General features: G+C 35.3%; 1 protein-coding gene across 1 annotated transcript in view; it reads left to right on the plus strand.

Annotated features, from left to right (window-relative positions):
* LOC127845366 (myeloperoxidase-like) overlaps positions 1 to 19,702 on the plus strand; it is a 128,534-nt gene that overhangs the window by 22,025 nt on the left and 86,807 nt on the right. The gene's annotated exons all lie outside the window — the stretch shown is intronic.

Here is a 19,702-nt window from a genome sequence, read left to right on the forward strand (position 1 = left end):
GAACAATTGATTGGCTGACTAACTCGTGGCCACGAGTAAGCTAAGTATGGATCTCGAGATCTCGAAATTCTCTCCTCTTTTGTTTATTGCACCATTCCTTTATTTACTGCACAGCTCTTTTTTTAATTGTAATCCTCTTTTATTTAGTTTTGCACTCCTCTTTTTTCTATCTCGTGGCCACGACATAGCTAACTCGTGCCCTCGAGTTACTAAGTCGTGGTCACGAGATAGAAAAAGGGGAGTGCAATTTTAAAAAAAAGAGGAGTGAATGTCACCTCTATGCCACCATACATTCAACATTACCATAACACTCTATTTTTAAATCAAATTTAAACGAACCATATTGTAAACATAAATGCGGCACTCCAGGTCGCGGCAATTACTCAGAAGATTGAATACATACTTACAAAACTAAAGGAATAGCATCAATAATTGTTTTGCGCGTGAGATACATTATTATTTCATCTGTTTGAAGAACGGTTATCATGACAAATGTTTGCAGTAAGAAGCAGGTATATTGCGTTAATAAAATGTCGATATTTTGTACGCAAATAATAGTAATGATATCGAAGTGGAAGACTTGTTAAGTATCATTACAATAATTTTATACGAGATAGAGGTACAACCTTCACAACGAAATAAACAGGCTTAACGCCTGCTCATTTAATTAAAAAATGCACTGCATTAGTGGGCACATTACAATCAACATATAAACACAAACAAGTTAAGGTGTTTACTTCGTTATTGACAACAAAACAAAGTGCACAGCATAAGGCAAATTCACACACTCACTACCTGTTTAATTTACCAAGCCTCATCTCAAGGTCTGGAATTTCTAATATTGGTATTAGACTGTCTCAGGAAATAAAATGAATGCACTATATATTTATATAATTCAATACATTAAAGCGAATGCATTTGTAAGGTGCGGTCAGTGCAGAATTCATTTAAACATGTTAAGTCTTCTTTAAATTCCTTTTTCCGCAACGGATTATAACGTCGGGTATAATGATACCTTTCTCAGTCTCAGAGACAAACGATATCTACGATGACATTAACATTGAACCACACAATGAAATTAATTAGATTGACCTTTATCGCTTCGTCTTTTTGCTTGTTTTTCCAGTCCAATTGCTTGAACATGTAGTTATAGTACACCATTGAATTTTCTTTTGTATTTTCTTCTTAAATAAAAGTTATTAAAATTTAAGTTCTGATACTGTAAAAATCCTTTCTGAAAGCCCTTTATGGTGCACAACATTAGAAAAGTGTATAATTGATGATGCAGATCATGTCACGTGTTTATTTCCAACGATGCCCCTAGCATCCACATCGACACAATACACATATAAATGTATGCATAAAGTTTCAACGTATTTTAAAGTACATTCACGTAAACTTGGACCATGGCATATCGTCAAATTGTTGTCGACATGCCTGTAGCATAGAACGATAGACGACAGCATGCAGCAACACAGAAGTCAAAAGTTACCAGGCCAACCAGCGACATTGGGAGCTGAACATGACTGAAGCATCTTAAAAAATGGAATTTCCAATTTGAGACGTTGAAGTCTTAAGTTGTAATCGTACAGTGTTTACATTCACACTTATAATACCCAGGTTGGCGAATAAGCAAATGCAGACAAATCTGCACTTCCGCATAGTTTATTTCCGTGTTTTGAGATTGGGAATGTGTGGACAACAACTTAACCACTCATCTAAATATTCTACAACATAATCGCAACATGTCAAGATTTTCGGTATTCATTTGGGTTTGAATTATTGATGATTTGAAGACATCATTTCAAATTATATTCTGATAGGGATTGATTTTGTATTGTATGGTATTCACAAAACTGTGATTGTAGTTTTGCGCACACGCGCTGAATACTCACGCATCATGAACAAACTCATACATTAAGTAATGACATTTTCGTTTTGTAAATATTTGGACATGTTATAGTATTTAAATTTTCATCTTTACTTGTTTTTATAATGCTGCGTTTATTTGAACAGTTAAATCGATACAGGCTGTTCTTACTTTACTATTTGATTTATATGTAGTGATGTCACTTTTTGGTTTCAAAATGGAGGAATCCATTCCAGAACACACGACAAGGTTTCGGTATGCTATTTTAGGCTTGGCATTTTTTCAAACTAGTATGTTCTTCATACAATTTATATAACAGGTCGACTATTTCAATCTTACTCAGTTTCAAAAAACAGTGTACGGATTTTGATAGCACTAACTGTTAAATGTTTGTATTGTAGTTACATAATATATAATTGTTTTCGTAATTCAGTATGGCTAACTTGACTTCGTTTTTACTGGTCACGGTATGAACAATGCATAACAGATCATGTTTCATGGTGCTTTTCGTTGTAATTTTATTTAAAGGTATGTGCCAGCTTTTCTGCTACAATTCCTGTTCTAATTGAGACGCAAGCCAAATCAAAGTGTATGTATAGATATTCTAATGTGTGTACATATATAGTTGTTTATCATGTTTGTTATGAAACGAGACTTTACTCCTTATACCAATCACCCCTTTGTTTAAATTAGAAGTTGAACGCCCATGCCTTAGCCTCTTTTGAATGTGTCAAATTAATTACTTATGAATCTATTCTGAGAGTCAGGTAATTGCAGAACAGTGAAACCTAGCAAATGGTATGAAGACTCGGATAACACATTCGCATTAAACCCTTAACACACACAATAATATGTTAAACTTTACCATGCTCCACATTGTGTTTTATTATTGTCGTACCATACAATTAATTTAAAAAAGCGTAATCAATGATGCGTTGATTTAATGGTATTAATAGAAGTGTCACAAGGTATTCAACGAATGATCTATTGATTTCGTGGAAAGGAAATATACCAGTTGAATACTATGTATGCTCAACTCTAGTAAGTAAAGTAACATTGTTGGCGTCGCACTATTTGACGGATCAATGTATATATTTTTGTTGTCAGAATATCTTGCATAGTTGAGATTTTTTTGTGTAAATTAGTGTAAATAAGTACTGCATTTGTGCCTATTTCATTTACTACAACATTTATTGCCAATAATGCAAAGCTAATTGTTTTAATTAATAACTGGTCACAGGGACTGGGCAATAATAAAAGATCACAGGGACTGGGCAAATACGCGAACCGGTGAAACTTTCTGGTTTTGTATAAAAACAAAACATAATTAAAATATATTTATTTTGTGGTTTTTCTAACAATAGCGCAGACTTTTGCTGATCGAGTTTTGGTTAACGCGTATTTTCTTCAATTTTACAAGACGACAGCGACTACACGGTTAATTGCTGTATTGATAACCGCTACACTACAGTCACTTATTAATATCTTAGTTAGAAGGTGATTTTTCAAGCGGTTTCGTAGTGTAGTGGTTACACGCTCGCTTCACATGTGAGAGGCCCAAGGTTCGAGCCCCAGTAGAATCAAATTATTTTATTTGTGTTCTATGTAAACTTTTTGTTTTGATTTAGACATTTTAGTTTAAATAAATATGCTGTTTTATTGTAAACATTTTTTGTTATTATTATGTCCATGAAATATATGTGTGAGAGGGTGTGGGGGGGGGGTCGTAAACACATTAAAACTTGTACAGTGTTTTCATATCCATGAGTACTCAACCCCTATCGTAAATGAGCAACGTAAGAATAAGTTCAGAATCATCTCCCCTTGAAGTTGGGAAAAATATGAAATTACGCTTACAAGATGAAGCAGATTTTTAAAAACCTAAACAGTTCTGTTCCATTAATGAAAACTGCACACGGATGCCAGTTAAAAAAGGAAACCAATGTAAATAAAATGAACTATGAAATATTTGGGGTTTACAACACAAAATCATAGATAATGGTTATTTGGGAGTTCTAACACAACATCATAGATAATGGTTATTTGGGGGTTATAACACAAAATCATAGATACTTGTTATACCAGTATCTTTTTCCATTTTGTTCGGCCTTATATTAATATTTACAGTAGAAAAAAAATCGTTCCATGTAACTTAATTGAGTGCCTTTTACACTGAAATTCCCGACGCCCTTTGATGCTGTGCACCAATACTTATCTTGTAAAACAACAGAGATACATCCGCTTTGCATAAGTGCAGCACATCAACAGAGCTATAAGATACGTATGAGAGAATATAATCTGCTTTAAACAATCGTGTATTGTTAAGACAACTCAATCTGCAAACCATGCGTAAATTGGTGAAAAATTAAATGTGAATACTCAGTTAAAATATCCATTCTTACGCCAGTTTGAATACAAAGTACGATGACAAATTCGAAAATAACCTATTCTATTTGTGAACAGGAACATGCTGTTTCCATATGTGTAGTTCACGAAACATAAACCGGCGGGAAAACTGCCCGCAATGGCAGAACCCATACAATACATTTTTTTTATAATTATGGTATTGATATTCACTGTTTCAAGTTTTCGTTTTGTTTTACAACTTCGTATGATTCCAACGAAAAGGAACACTTAAATCATACTTCTTTTTAATCGGACCCAATGACCAATCCTGTCATTTGTTCTTCATATCTGTCTTTACATTATGTTTCACATTCGTGTAAGTCCAAACAACTCCTCGGTAATTTTCTCCTGCAGATAGTCCTGTGCAAAGGAAGGCGGCCTATAGTATTATAATTATATTTTATATACATATATATGCGTTAATAGAGACAAGGTGTGCAACTTCATTTGCCGTAAAACTAGACCATCTTTAATGAAAACCATGTAACTCGAACAATTTTTAACGAATAAAATATATACCGGTATTTTCGAAAGCTAATACAATAATTTATCAGGAAAAATTAACATAAGTACCATTGTTCAAGCAATACTTTGATACCAGCCCTCAGAAAGTGACACTCACGGAATTGTTTTTGGTCGGACACAACTATAAAGCTTCAATTTCCGATGTTTCAAATAGCAGAAACACAAAGATTACATGACTGTTCGTCATTCAAACGTTATTCCCCGTTCAATAAACATAAATGAATCGATAACAATACATTTTATAGTCATTTACACACAATCAAAAGTGTGTTTCACTCCGATTTGTAAATACAAAACCAAGAGCTTTCATTTTCAAAAGGAAGTACGGGAATCCTCTGACGTCAATCAATAAAGCAATGTGTTCGCATGTGTTTGCTACGGGTCTTTATAATGGTTGGGTAGTTTTTCCCGAAGATCTCCTTATGTCACATTGTGTTCAGATGTCTGCTGTAAGCCTCTTACAGCAGACATCTGAACATAGTGTGACATAAGGAGAAATTGCTCATAACAAGCAATTTCTCATTTAGCAACAACATTTTCAGGGGATTAAAGCGTATAGAAAAACAGATCAAGACTTCTTTCTGCAATTAAAAAAATCTTATTTAAATTCGCCTGCTGTAAAATGTAACAGGTTTGATTGGGTTAAATGAGCAAATGTTTGTTTTTTCACAATCGTCGCTGTCGTTCTCAAACCTCGTAGCTACAAAATGCCAACTTTTCAGGATATGGAAAAAACCGTCTAATTTTTTTTATAGGAAACCTCGTAGTTGCAAATAAAAAAAATTATAAAAACGTTTTTGTCAAATTTGTCCAAACGAAACGACGTACCAAAAGGTGAAATGGCGTCGCTACGACTTTTCGCCGGGAAAAAAAACAATAATCATTCTACAACATTTCGTCACGAAAAGTGGCTTTTTCAAGGGCTCTGATTGGCGTAGAGCTACGAGATATAGCACAAAACACGCGCCAGACTTCATATATTCGGAAAAGACGAAAAAAATATTTTGAAAATTTTGGAGCTACGAGGTTTGAGAACGACAGCGACGCAATATCTTCATTTTTTTCAGTTGTTGTCAGCTTAAAAAGTGTTATATTTTATTGTATAATAAATAGGGTTAAACCCTTTGGTGCCTGTCAAAATGTTTATAGCAACTAGACGCCATCCATTCCAAAGAGTGGCAATCTATACATATTTGCAAAGCTCTAGGTAAAGGGTTTTTTCTCACAGCGAACTTTAAAAATTGTGCTAAAACTATATGTTGTTGTACCAACATATTATTAGAATTGTCTCGATGACGTGACTAATGAAAACCAAGAATATAGGATGAACAAGCTGTGGTTTATTGCCTAATCAAACATCTTCACTCCCTTTATCTAGAGCCCTTCATATGTACATGCTGTATTTTCTCATTATTACATTAGTTGAAGTTCTTACAAAACCACCGTCTTCCATCCCCGGTAAACTTCCTTCATTGCTTAATTTTAAAGTGACCGTCAACCGCGATTTACGAAAAAAGAAAAGTTCTAAAATAACGTACGTTTTACAATTATTAATGTAATATTCCAGTCGTGATATTTTAATCAATATAAACTAATAATTGTAAAAAATACGGTAGAACTATTTCTTTTTTCGTCAATCGCGGCTGACGTTTCCTTTTACCAAACCAAACCATTTCATATGGAGCCAAGCATTACACGAATAACACTGGATTAACATGTCTTCCCTATCTTTTTGGCATTTTTTGTAAGCTCATTTTTTATTGAACCTTTTCCAGCTGCTTGATGTGCTGAAGAGTCCTGGGCTTGAACCATAGACTCCTCAAAATGTCTAGTATCTTTTAAATCTGATGTGGGTCCAGCAACATTGGATTCTGCCGAAGTCCCAGGGACGAGGGATTCTGCCGATGTTCCAGCCACAGCATATCAATCTTCCTCAGACCATTCTACATCATCTTCCTTAGATTTTGATTATGTTTTCTTATTCTGATTTTTAGATCTTGTACTGATTTTCTTCTGAAATGAAGGCCCAACATCGATCAATTCTGATAACCGTGATCCTCCCTCCATCTCTTTTCCTTCCTGAATGCTTGCTGTTCCTGTTTTATTCACCCGTTTTTGCTTTCTATCAGTCCTATTTTCTGAAACCTTAACTTGCTTTCTATGTGCCATTTTCTTTTCAAATTTACGAGATGTTTTTACATCCTTCCTGAATTGCCCCATTAACACATACAAATAACTATCAATTATCTCTTGAAATATGAACACAATCTGTGGCCTGAGGCTTTCTTGACTCTCTTGTTGGTTCGACACATTAACACCAAACTCCTTCATCTCCTCCTCTGTGAGGCGTGTTACAACAGTCTGTGTAAATGTGTCAAGAAGCTCTTTGTCACAAGAGAGCGTTTTATTAACTTCTGTGTATAAAGATTTTCCAAACTTGACAAGATTTTCGCCTTACAATTCTTGCAGACTTTTGTCTGTTAGGCTGAGAAAGAAATTGAACAGAGTATCCGAAACATTTGTTAATCCGCGAGAAATGTTGTGTTTTCTGTTTATGTCAAGTAAGGATTCTGACTCTGTTGTAGTTTCATGAATGAATTGTTCATTCTCTTTCAGGACATTTATGATATTTAGATTACACCTGGCTCCATGATATGGATCCTGAGCCTCTTTGTTCAATTTAAAGCGGTTGCTGTTCTGCGAATTTGTTAATTTCTTTTTAAGATGGGAAATACAAAAGCCAGGAACATATCGTATTCTGACCTGAGATGGATTGAATACATAACGTTTTGTAAGGTACTTTGAAGTTATTTTAGAAGATTGACTTTCTTTTCAGAATTTGATTCTTTCTCACCCATTCCAAAACTTGGTAGCATACAGCCATGATTGAGCCAGAAACACTATTTTGACGGTACTCAGGTCGCGTGCTGTAACTTTATATTTATTTCGCAAATTCAAGGAGCTGCTTTTCTGGAACAACCTTTTGAACTTCTTTATCCTTTATTCTAGACACACACACACTGTAATGTTCATCATGACCTGTTTCACGAAAGCAACAAGTTTGACCTGATTGAGATTTTGCACAATCTCGCTTATCTCTTTATGGACTTGTGTGATTTCCTTCTGTTCCCAGAGGCTCTCTTTCATCCTTTCGAAGTCAATGTCTCCAGGAATTTGAAACTGAGTACTTTCATATTCTTCGACATTGACGGACGATAAAACTTCATTAAAGTCGTCATCTAGCTTATCATCAAAGCAGTCATTGTCTACATCTGGACCATAAATTATTTCTCTGAAAATAAATAATTGATGCATTGTAATATAAAATTACTAAAAATAACCTATAACCAAACAAAAACCAGATTTTACCAGTTTATTGCAGATGATTCTAGACATTATTGTGATAAAAGGAGATATTGCTCATCATGAGCAGTTTCTCCTTTGATCACAACGATTTCTATATAGCCAAATCAATTCCTTCACATTATTTTAAAATTTGTATTTGTTGTCCGCAACCTCTGTCAATTTGGAGCAGTTCAAAATTTACCGTTTGGTTCCGAGTTAAGTTATACTTATAAGTAAATGCATCCGTTCAAACTGTCAATTTAAACAATAACTTTTCCAACTCAGTGCAATATAAACTCTGGTGAACTTAATAACATTAAGTTACAGCCTAAACACAATCGGAAGAAGAGCAATCCGGGAGCCACATCAGTAAGCGAGGTTAAAAATACAACGGATGCATTCCCCACTATTTACCCACAAATCTATTAATGAAACGATGCCGTTAATTGACGTCTTTCTTGGTTACCAATATAACAATTCCTCGGAAATACTACGATCGCTTTTTATAAACACACCAGTACATTTGTACTCGTCTCTTGTATAGCGGTTTTTAAAAGTGTATGTTCAGTGCGTTTCGCGAGAACAGGGCCTAATTATCCCCACGCTTTTTGAAAAGAGTGGGGATATTGTGGTTATCTCCGCCGTCCGTCAGTCCGTCTGTCCCTCCGTCCTGGCCACTATCTCTTCCTACACTTTAAGCACTAGAACCTTGAAACTAACACACATGGTAGCTATGAGCATATATGCGACCCTGCACTATTTGGAATTTGACCCCTGGTCAAAAGTTATGGGGGTTGGGGTCGGGCCAGGTCAGATAATTTAACTCATTTTTATATGTTATTTTACATTAACTTTTTCATTTCTGCACCGATTTACTTCTAGTTGATACTGAACATCTCTGATGACAATACGGTCAATCTCAACTATGCATGGCCCCATTACCAACCCCTGAGCGCCCCCTGGGTCAAACGTTATGGGGGTTGGGGTGGGGACGGGTCAGAGATTTTCACTCATTTTTTAAATGTTATTTCACATTAGCTTTTTCATTCCTACACCGATTTACTTCAACATGAAACTGAACATCTCTTATGACAATACGGTCAATCTCAACTATGCATGGCCCTATTACCAACCCTGGGGCGCCCCGCCCACATAGGCCTCGCCCACCAAAAATTTTGTTTTAATATAACTTCTTCATTTATTCACCAATTGACTTCAAAATAATTCTGAATATCTCATGGTCAAGATACCGAGCTATTTCAGCATAATTAAAATCAAAGCCAGATTGGCGGTCAAGATCCCGAGCTAATTAATAATTAAAATCCAAGCCAGATTGACAGTCAAGACCATAGTTTTTCAGCATAATTAAAATCAAAGCCAGTTTGGTGGTCAAGATCTCAAGCTATTTCAGTATTATTAAAACCTACGCATTTTTGGCGGTCAAGACCCCAGGCTATTTCAGCACAATTAAAATCTAAGCCATTTGTGTGGCCAAGACCCAAACTATTTCAGGCTTATTAAAACCCAAGCCAGTTTGGTGGTCAAGATCCTGAGCTATGTTAGCATAATAAAATCCAAGCTAGATTGGCGGTCAAGACCCCGAGCTATTCCAGCATAATTAAAATCCAAGCCAGTTCAGTGGTCAGCATCCAGAGCTATTTCAGCAAATCCAAACCAGATTGCGGTCAAGACCCCTAGCGATTTTAGCATAATTAAAATCCAAGCCAGTTTGGTGGTCAAAATCCCGAGCTATTTAGGCACATATAAAAATCCAAGCCAGATTGGCGGTCAAGACCCCGAGCAATTTCAGCATTATTAAAATCCAAGCAAGATTCGCAGTCAATACCCCAAGCTATTTCAGCATAATTAAAATCCAAGCCAGTTTGGTTGCCAAGATCCCAAGCTATTTTAGCATTATCAAAATCCAAGCCATTTAGGATGTCAAAACCCCGAGCTATTTCGACATAGTTAAAATCAAAGCGAGATTGGCGGTCAAGACCCTGAGCTTTTTCAGCATAATTAAAATCCAAGCCAGATTGGCGGCCTAGATCCCAGACTTTTTCAGCATAATTTTAATCCAAGCCAGTTTGGTGGTCAAGATCCCAAGCTATTTCAGTATAATTAAAACCCCGGGATATTTAAGAATTTTCAAAATACTGGCCAGTTTGGTTATCAAGATCCCAAGCTATTTCATCATCATTAAAATCCAAGCCAGTATGGTGGTCAATATACCGAGCTTTTTCAGCATAATTAAAATCTAAGCCAGTTTTGTGGTCAACACCCCAAGCGATTAAGCCGTATTAAAATCCAAGCCAGTTTGGTGGTCAAGATCCTGAGCTATTTCAGCCTAAATAAAATCTAAGCCAGTTTGGTGGTCAAGATCCCGAGCTATTTCAGCATAATTAAAATCCAAGGCACATTACCCAGCCCCAGGGCCAAGCCCACATAAGCCACACCCACCCAAAATTGCCTTTTCGTTCATCCTGGCCACTATCTCCTCCTTAACTATTATCACTAGAACCTTGAAACTTTAACACATGGTTACTTGCGGCGTGGGAATACGCGTCGGCCTCTGCCGCGCCATTTCTAGTATTATTATTTTCGCATAATAAATGTCTATATCAAACTTATATAAAAAAATGTCGCTGAGCACGATTTCGGTGTTAGTTTTCGGAAAACTCAGATGCTGACAATTATAATAATTTCAACAAATTCAATTGCAACTGTGTGATGATGATAAGATTGCTATTAGGAAGTCATTTTTGATATTCCAGGCTTCTTTCTAGATTGATAGAGGATGAATCTAGCAAAATGGATGCAATCACCCATTATGAAACATACAAGTTTTAAAGGATGGAATCCATGCAAAGTGAAAATCTTCCAACCCAGAGCGCCTTCGGGAACATCCTTAAATGCCTGTTTCCTAACGTTCGGAAAAAAGAGAGATAGTTGGCGACAGGAATAAACATTTACGAAGGCGTACTTGTTCAACCTCAAGAGGACCTAAATGATGACCTAGACTTTAAAGAAATGCCAAGTCTGTGTCCAACTGCTTTTGTTTTAAAGTCGCGATGTGAAAAACAATTTATGTTTGAATGTAACAGTGGTTGCATATCAAATGCTAACCATGTCATGAAAACATTGATATTTAATTCTACCGGACCTATAGAAGTTTGTGTGGCAGGAAAGATAATAGACTTGCCAAAACTTACGATACCACCATCATTAACTTTGAAACGCAATCACATAATGGCGTTTGTCAAAAAATATGAACTTATAAGTTTGTGCAATCGGGTAAGATTTACAAAAACTGTAATAATTATTAGGTACCACGCTCTTGAAAACTGGTGAGATGCGATAGAGAAAATTTCAGAGTATTGAGTCTCTTTATTGTTCTCTTTGCCCACTTGTGACTGATAATATCCAGGCATCTGAATTAGTTGCATTGTTTTGGCGGGCAGTGTACCTGCTCTATACTTCTGGATTTAAAGTGATGAACACTAGCATGGATGGTGCAGAGGCAAATAGATCTTTTTATGCGGTTCAGTACAAGAAAACTATTTACAGTATAATAATAGGACAGACAACCATATCCCATAAATCCAATGCAGGAAAATCAACAGCGTCTGTTCCATTTCTGGTGGACATGAAGGCCAAAACAAAAAGGAAAAAACACCAACGACAGTTACAAGCAACATCAAAGCCATAAGAATATGAGCCGTGAGTTAACATTTTCTGTTTTTATGTCAGCAGATGCATTCTTGCATCTTCCAGCATGCGAAATTTGAAAACATTTTGACCAAAAAAGATATCGAACCTGATGGGCAATATCTCCTTTTGTCGCATTTTTTTCAATGACCAGTTGTGTATTAATCAATTAAAAAAACATGTATGCCTAAATCCCAAATGTGTCTGCATAAACAAATAATAATATTGATCATTATCATCACCTACTTACTATAATTGAAAGCAAAAAATAAACATGACAAATCATAACATATCAGGATTGTTGGTTGTATGAATCTCAAGTTATTTATCGGAAATCTATTTCTCTATCATGGACCTTAATTGACCTAAATAACCTTGACCTACATGCCTAGAGTCAGACATCTACTGCTTATGACCAACCTCTATACCAAATAATAACGAGGATTGTAGGTGTATGGTTCTCAAGTTAGTGATCTGAAACAGTTCGGTCTACTGACCAACATACCGGTCTACCTACTGACCGACCGAAATGGGCTAAGCAAGTAATATAACCCTACTTTTTAAAAAATGGGTTTAACAACAAAATGGAAAACTTGGGTAGAAACTGTGCAGGTAAATTTTTAAAGTAGTATATGTTTCTAACATGATTTACCCTCTTCAACAGTTGGGTCAGTCAACATGGGCTGCTCCTGTGTTTCATCTCCATCGTCTCCTTGGTCACCAGCAATCCTAGGGCCCTCTTAACTGCAACATTGAACACTTGGAAATGGAAAAAGGCTGAGTCCTCAGTTCAGGTAAATGCTACACTAATCACTCTTTACCAAACAATGAGATTTTATTTTTGTTGCAGACGACACCAAAAATTATAGTGGGAAAAGGAGAAATGTCTCAAACTGAACATTTTCTCCTTATCCCCCACTGAATTCTTCCCTACAAAAGAAATTTCTTTGTATTCTGCTACAATTTCAATGTTCACCTGAGACTTCTTTCAATTTATGCTTTCAAATATTTGTCGTTTGGTAAGGAGTTAACTCTTTGTTTATTGCAGATGCATATTTAAATCTTGCAGCTGGCGACATTTGAAAAAAACATGATAAAATAATCATAATATTAAATGTTTCCACTTTATACACTGCCTTCAAAGACTTTTATTGTTTAAACAATTGATCAAAATTGATATGTGCAATTTAATTAAAACTGATTTTAATGGGGGTTCTCACCATTTTTTTTCCAAAATTTTAGAATTGACAAAAAATGTCGTTTTCAGTATATCTATATGGGTCCATTATTCACATATGAACATAATTAGTTAAATATAACATGCCAAAAATCTGCTTAACATGCTGTTTTGTTACATACGCCTGTGGCATAAGTTACTCTTTAAGTATGTAAACAAGAGAAGAAATAAGGCAAGTTATGATGTATTCGTTTGACGCCTTGCTTTTCATGATAACAAAGAGGCTACAAGTACCATTTTTTTAAATAAATCATTGGATGAAAAAACTAGAGAACCTCCCTTTAAAGTAGTCTACTACAAATTGTTACAGGTTTAAATGAGCTACATGAAAATGAAAATAAAGCAGAACTTATTCATGAAAAGATCAGGATGCACTTTCATGTTGAGAGTTGTAATGAAAGTGTTACATGCTCAAACTACTAAACTTGTGGTCTGCTTTGCACATTTTAAATATGCCATTTATGTTTTATTAATATGGGGTCCTGTATAATAAGCCTAATGAAACACACGTTATTTAGTTCTAATCCAACAAACCTCTTTCATCTGCCCCATATAAATAATCTAATAAAACCTTTAAAATGACTGAAAAAAGTCATAAACAAGTAAGTTTTTAAAACTTATTTGTATTAAGCCAGTCTGATATGCATGTCTTTAGTTTTAAAACCAATCAACTTTTATTTCAGAAGGTTCCTTCTTTCTGTTATGTCTTTATTTATTGCACAGCAGGATCTAAACTACATTTAGTTGATGCCAAAAGTAATTCAAGCTAACAGTTGAATATTTACCTTATCGGTATATGGCAACAAATCTTTTATGTCAGTGTTTCCTTTGGGATCTGCTTCATGAAGTCTGTCACTTTCTTTGCAGGTTTCAGTGCATATCTCGGATAACAGTTGAAGACCCGCAGTCCGTCTGGTCTTCTTGTACGTGAGAGTGCCACAGTAAGCTACCCAGGCCGGAATATATCTACCTCAGTCTACCTCAACCCTGTTAAAAGTGTTGTTTGTGAATTTATATATCAACAAACATGACAGTTAACATGTTTTAAAACATGTCTAATAGAACTAGGTTTTTCTAACAAGTCTCCACACTAAACAATTTTGAGTATGTGTATTATTTTTTTTGAGTGTTTAATTATCTATGTATTATGTAAGAAAATATTTATACGTTATCAAGTTCATATGAATTTCATTCAAACCATGTTGAGTTTAGACAGCCATTTATGTTGAGTATACTAGCACTTTTTCCTTAACCCTCTACCAAACAACGCATTTTAGACTGTCCCAAATTGAAAGAGATGGCCCAAGACAAAAACGATTGTAATGGAATACTAAGAAATTATATCGGTAGGGTACAAATCAACCCTTATAAAGGGCGACATTGCTCATTATGAAAATAGTTAAGTGAAACATGGAAATGGTTAATGTCAACAACTGTAGATTTATGTGATATGTGATAATAAATAGAGCTTATACATGTCATACAAAGGAACATTGTTATGCTATGAAATCAAATTAATAATTAATCATATCCTAGAGTAAAGATCTGTTTTATTTTACTTTCTTATTTCATTTGTTTCTCATAAAAACCAATTCAACAGGAGGTCAAAATTCTAGTCTCCTTGTGACATTTATTGACCACTAGTTGAGGCTTCTGGCAAAGCATCAACAATATAAAAGCTCTCAGTCATTGTAGGGTTGTTACTGTACCTATCAAGTGTCATTCCTTGTGCCTTGTGGATAGTGAGGCCGAATGCCAATTTAAGAGGATACTGCTTTCTCCATGCACTGTTCTCATTCATAGATGGATTGAACACTGAAATATAATAATATTATGTAAAATGGAGTAGATCAAGTTGTATTTCATCTCAGTCGCACCAAATTATAAAGGAGATATCTTAAGACATTAAGTTTCGCCTGCTTATAGGTCAGCTTGGTGCAGAAAAGATTCTTCCGTGCATGAGCAACGTACTCACAGTTGTGTTGTTATTACCTCACATAGTAACTCGAGATCTGGGCCTCCGTCTTCAGCAGGGCTTTGACAAAGTTCACCCGGCATCTTTTCTATTTCCGCTCTGTTGAAGTCATCTACCAAGTCATTCTTGGCAAATAGCTTCATTGATGACTGGCCAGGAACAACATGAAGAGGCCGTCTCAAACTTTCAAGAATGAAGTACTTTCCTGCGTGACTAATCCAGAAAACACTTCGTTGATAGCTTTGGTTAATGCGTTTGTGCTTTTAACCCTTAAGTTTTCCCTCAGAACCATCTTGTATGGGAACCACTCATTGAATACATCGTGTTCAAAGCAGAACTCATCTCTGTATAGTCGGTTGGCTACAAGTGTAAGTTGAAAAAGTCACCGTACAGCACTCTCTGAATCCCTCCAAACGACTCTTCCTCATTCTTAAGCCGACATACTCTTTTAATTAAGCAGACAGTTTGCGTACTTAATATGCTTAGTTCATCAATTATGAGACAGTCTGTGTTGTTGACGTTTTTCAACACCTTTGAAAAATGTGGCGCATTTTAGAGCAAGTCACAAATCTCTTCGGCACCATATCTGCAATCCATCAGGCCTAGACATTTATGAACAGTACATGCCTTCACATCTAAGCCGTACACAGAACAAGCTATTCCAGTAGAACAGGTAACTTGCACAATTTTTCTTCGTCTTGACAGTTCTATACCCACTTCATTGACAACGAAACTTTTTCCCGTGCCAGCTTAGCCCAAACTCAAACAGTTATGACCTTCAGTGGCTAGCTGAATGGTTTACAGTCAAGATGATGTAGTTTTACGGCAAATGAAGTTGACCTCCGTGTCTCTATTAAAGCATATATATAAAAAATTAATATTATGGGCTTCCCTCCTGTGGTCCTGTGGGTCCTCTTTCTCATCGTGTATCTAGTTCCATTTGTAACATATATAGACAATAAAGTTCTTCCACCAAGAATACCGGATTTCCTTAGCCATAGTAACACTTTTAAGAAATATACGAACTTTGATATACATTAATATTCTAATGTCATTAAATATATATTTTATTTTATGTGATATTTTTCATTTTGCAAGCTTCAGAAAAGAGCACTTTATGAGACCAATATCTTAAAAAAAATGTTTATATTCCAATTAATTCCATAAATTGTCATATTTGAAACATCGTGCAAAAAATCGTTTTTTATTTAAAATTGTTGAGTGATTTATCGATGCGTCATACCTCTGTGTACCTTTCTTGTTTTACTTCATTGTTTAATTAACGATAAAATGTATTGAATATGGGAGACAACTCTCGTTAATACTGAATGTATAACTGACGTCTTCACTCTCTTTTGACTTGCATGCTATGTTACACACACATTAAAAGGTCGTTATACGCCTTCAGAGCCTACTCTTTAGTAAACTGTGATAAAAGATCATGATACGCTTTCATAGCCTTCTCTTTAGTAAACTGTGATAAAAGATCATGATACGCAATCAGAGCATCTAGTTAGTAAAAAATGTGATAAAAGGTCACTATACGCCTTCATTGCCTACTCTTTATTTGTTCTTAATCAAAATCTAAACTACTTTGAAGCTATTAAAACACAATATTGAATTGTATTATACATTTATTTTAGTCAATTTAGTGTGTACAATTAATATATTATAATATTTAATAACATGACAAATAACAGAAGGCATTAGAACGCACAGAATGATTAAAAACCAAAAAAACAAAACAATATTTTTTATTTAAAAACAAATAGTTTGTAAACAGGAGTAGGCCAACATCTGTCAGCTTGTAGAGATGGTTTTATCGTTTCAGTAAATGGATGATCAACCATTCTATTGACTTATCAACCTTCTTATGAGAGCTGTTTGATACACTTGGTTGGTGTGTGGTAGGTGTCAAGATCGCTGGCAATGCCCTAGGCACTTTAAATGATCGTACTCTCTGAAAGCGACGAATCTTTAGCAGGTCTTACAAAGAAATAAATAATTGCAGATTTCCCAAACACAGGGACTGTTCAGATTGAGATCTTGTTGTATTTCGTACAAATAAAAAAAACTGTTGGATGTGAATATATTCAACGTTGGTGCTGTTAATTTTAATTCGGCGTAGAGAAATTAATGTGAACAAATTTGAAGTGGGCGAAGCGATCAATTGAGATGATTGACTCCAAATTAACTAAATTAATTAAAATCCAAACGCTGGCATTTTTAAGGGGTATGACTGAAAAGCGGAGATGTCTAATATCCACGTAAAGGGCTTTTAGAAGAAGGAATTCTATTAAATCTGAAATTTCTATGATATTTTATTATTTATTTATGATTGATTAAACAGATATTCGGTGTTTGTCCTGAACTAAAAGTAGAAAATTAACGCTTCTAAATTATTAAATTCAAAACCAAGGTTTAAGTATTGTTGTGTTCTTTGTTTACTTTGGTCGCTTATCCACCGCATGAAATGCTTGCTATGAAGTGCACGTTTATTAAACCACATAATTGTTTTTGAAGATACAAAGTTTACTGCGTGATATCACATCATATGTGTCCTCACATGGTTTGTTATGAATTTATTTCTTCGTAATCGAAACATATGGTTTGTTGATATTTGATTAGGACACAGTTTTCTTTTTTCATATTCAAATGGCATTGTAACATCCGCGTCATGTAAACATTGGTCTTACGGAATATGCGGAGAGCGTAGCTCAAAACCAGCCTTCGCAGTTGCGCAGTCTGGTCAGGCGCTACGCTTTCCGCTATAAAAAAAAAACACACGTCAACGTTTCGTGGTATCTCCAAAGTAGCCTATTCGGTATGCATATGCAGGCAAGACTGCGAGTATGCGCAGGCTAGGCTTGAGCTACGCTGGCAGCATATTGCATAAGACCCATTTTCGCATGACGCGGGGCTACTCTCCTCATGTTCATACGAAACAAAGATACGAATTTTTGTCCAGTTCGAATGAGGTTTCGTTTTATTAAGTTGCATTGTTGCAATTTTCCATGAAATGCAATGTTGGCTTTAACCGGTTAAACACGAAACCAATTAACATACTGAAACTGTACTTTGTATATCCTCCCACGTATTTTAGGATAATAAAGCATCAATAACATGTGATAGTATTACGATAATGATGAATGAACGTGCAATTTTTAGCAAAAGTATGTAACTGGCTTAGACCTTACATGCATGTTTATTTGGTTTTCAGCATACAGACTTAAACATTGAAAAGAAGCAAAAAAAAGTTTATAAAAACATATTGTGTAATTATATTGTTAAAAATTATTTTAACGTTGTTTCTTTTACCGTATTTTCCAGTCAATAGAAATTATAAAGAGTACATACACGAAGTGATGTACCATGTATTTCTGCATGCGTGAGTTGTTATTCAATGGCCTACGCTAAAGTCTTCAAGATCAGATATTCGTTGCTCCCGCTTTATCTTTCGTAGCTTTAAACACGTGTTTAGCACCGAAAAATGGCAGACGTTAAAAAGTGCCCCTTTTTGTCAATCTACCATTAAGTTAGTAGGCAGAACATTAAGCTCTTTACACCCTTTAAATGTACCATACCATTGAAAAGTCACCACTGAAGGGCTTTTTTGAATATCTCACTTTGACAAAATAAATATGGGATTTAATAATGGATACAACTCTTTATATTTAGCAAAAATATATAATGCATTCTGAAATAAAAGTCATTGTTTAATGTGGGTCCTGTTTCATTGTCTCTTTTTATATTATATATTTGTGTAAATATTCTGTATATCCTGTAACACTCCATTTTTATACATATATTTACAATCAAATTAAAAGTACATTTTTACCGGAAGGAAAAAGTACCAATATTTGAACTAAATGTTTTCTATTTTACTCGATTGCTGATCGACACTTTGTCAACGGATCTTCATACCAGACACAAAGACGTGTGTATGGCTCCATACACAGATTTCACTGACGCCCACAGAACCTAGACATTGTTTATAATATCACAAAACAATTTTGCTTTCTCATCGCTATAAATACTTTTCTCCCAATTTTACATGCCGTGCAAGCCGATTAGACAGCCCTTACGCCGCTGCAAATAAATCTACATATCGTTAAATAGTCATGTTCTCGTCCTCAGTTACACATCCGCTTACTCTGCACTGAAACTGTAACTTGATCCGATCTTAACCTGGATGTAACGTTCCGTGCGGTCTAATATTGCGTGCGACCGACACAACTTTAATTGTTTCTCGCTGATTGCTTAGATGGATTGCGATTAAACTACAAAGATCCTCGTTCAAAAATCAAGGCCATAATAAGGCGTCAAGAAGACCGAACCCCTGAAAGAAGTTTAATATAATTGCCATGTCATTGCCTTTTCCAATAAACAATGCATTGACAAACTTCTTCACATAGTTAACACTTTAAGTAAATTGTGTACAAAATGCATGATGAATTACAAAAAATAACAGTCTAAGCAAGCTGTTTTAAAGCAAAATTAAACTGTGACCTTTATGTGAGACGGTTGTTACAACTGGCTCGCATGCTCAACATTGTGAAACTTTGTTGTTCCTTATGATATAAGTTAATGAAGAATAAGGAAGCCACAGTCAGGACATTCTGTTTGAAGGCAACCT

Source organism: Dreissena polymorpha, chromosome 9 (genome assembly GCF_020536995.1).
Source record: "Dreissena polymorpha isolate Duluth1 chromosome 9, UMN_Dpol_1.0, whole genome shotgun sequence".
Lineage (NCBI taxonomy): Eukaryota > Metazoa > Mollusca > Bivalvia > Myida > Dreissenidae > Dreissena > Dreissena polymorpha.